Source organism: Nematolebias whitei, chromosome 1 (assembly GCF_014905685.2).
Source record: "Nematolebias whitei isolate Nwh7 chromosome 1, NemWhi1, whole genome shotgun sequence".
In the NCBI taxonomy this organism is placed as follows: domain Eukaryota; kingdom Metazoa; phylum Chordata; class Actinopteri; order Cyprinodontiformes; family Rivulidae; genus Nematolebias; species Nematolebias whitei.
In genome coordinates, this window is record NC_056498.1 from 64,580,634 (window position 1) to 64,582,477 (window position 1,844).

Here is a 1,844-nt window from a genome sequence, read left to right on the forward strand (position 1 = left end):
TATATATATATATATATATATATATATATATATATATATATATAAATTGTCAATATTATTATTTTAAATGCAATCTTTTTGCTTTTTTTGCTTTTTGTTATTAGAACAATGCCACATTGTTGTTTAACTTGCTTCATAATAGAATGTGCATCAGTTTCTTATATGTCAAATTGTTTGGTAATTTATTTTCCCCTGACTTTAAGGAATAATTTGGTAATTTACTGTAAAAGTGATGTTTTGCCAAAGTAAAATGAAGTAGAAGTTAATGGCTTTCCAAACGTGTTCCTGTTTATTGCATATTTTAGACATATAAAACAACTCTTGCTCATAAACAAACAAAAAACATTGGTGTGAGAGAATCCTGTGCGTAGTCATTTGTCTGTCTCCTGCAGTTCACTTCTTCCTTTTTCTACACAGTCTGTGCTATATATAACTGACTTCAAGGCTGATACAATACTAACTATTGAAAACTGTTAGAACATTGCTTTTAAATGGCAAAACTTTTCCTCAAGTCTTGAAAGTTTGCAACTTTTCTAAAGTTTTTATTTTTATTTTTAGTACATAAGTTTAAAATACAATACAAAGAACGTTGCACAAGCACTTTGGCTCCAAGACAAATGTGGATTTCTTTCTATTGTATATACTTTGTACAAAGTATATAACAAAAGTACCTGCCAAACAGAACTGTTATTAGTTTGTCACACAGACATATTGTCAGAGCTGTGAAAAGCTTTAAGCTCCGTCTGTTCATATTAAACCAACCTGAATAGAAGATAACTACAAACAGGCAACAGCAATGATGCCCTTCTAAGATCAATTTCTCATTGTGATGAACAGATAGCACCTACATTTCCTCTGACAATCATCTGTCAATAGCAGCAGGATGGCCTTTTGTCCTCTCACATCAGCTGTGACAGGCAGTTCCAACATATTAATAAAGAACAGGAGACACCAGTGAACCAGCAGACATCTCCTCCTGTGATCTAATGGACACCAGAGGAGAACTTTTTCAGTTTTCTTCAGCTCATCTGCCTTTGAATTCACAGGAAACAGAAGTATTGTTTTTTGCATGTTCCTATTAGCTTTCCATCACCTTCTAAGTATTTGCTCTTTTGTTCGGCCCTGCTATAGAGCCTGTCAGGAGACTTGACTTGCAGGATAAACACGAGGCTTTCATTTCCAGTTATAGACGCAGCTCTGATCTCACTCAGCCTGCAGATTTACTGCCACTCGTAACCAGTGAATATAGATGAAAAGGACAGGCGTTTCTCATACAGGCATTGTTTTCATCCGTGGAGACTATGCACAAGACCTTTAATCTACTGCATCTGCCGGAAGACGGACATACTAGAGACTAGTTTATTGGCTGCACTGTTTGGAAATGATAAAAAAGTTAATCAAGTACTACAGAAGTGCACATCTGGGGTTTAAATTGGAAAAGAAGCTCCTCGTTTTGTGCACAAGTGCTATTATTCTCTGATAATATGAGCACGTTATTTTCCTAAAAGTGGTATAACTTCCATTTTCAATCTAACTCTGAAGTATTTTCCAATCACTGTCTGGATCCTGTGAGTGGAGTTGTCTGACAGCATCATACTGCAAGAGTACTGATGGGAGTCCTTCCTGATGTCGTATTACAGAAAAAATATATACTTTGTGAATCAGATCTAACTTAACTTCGAACTTATCTGAACATTTGAGATGCCCTTTAATGCCACTCAAGCATTTTTTTATTTTATTTATTTATTTTTTTTACCTTTTCAGAGCTCTATTGTCCTTTATGAGGACAAAATGAAAACAATGTCACAGTCAAATTTCAGTAACATTTGTTCCAAAGTAAAATG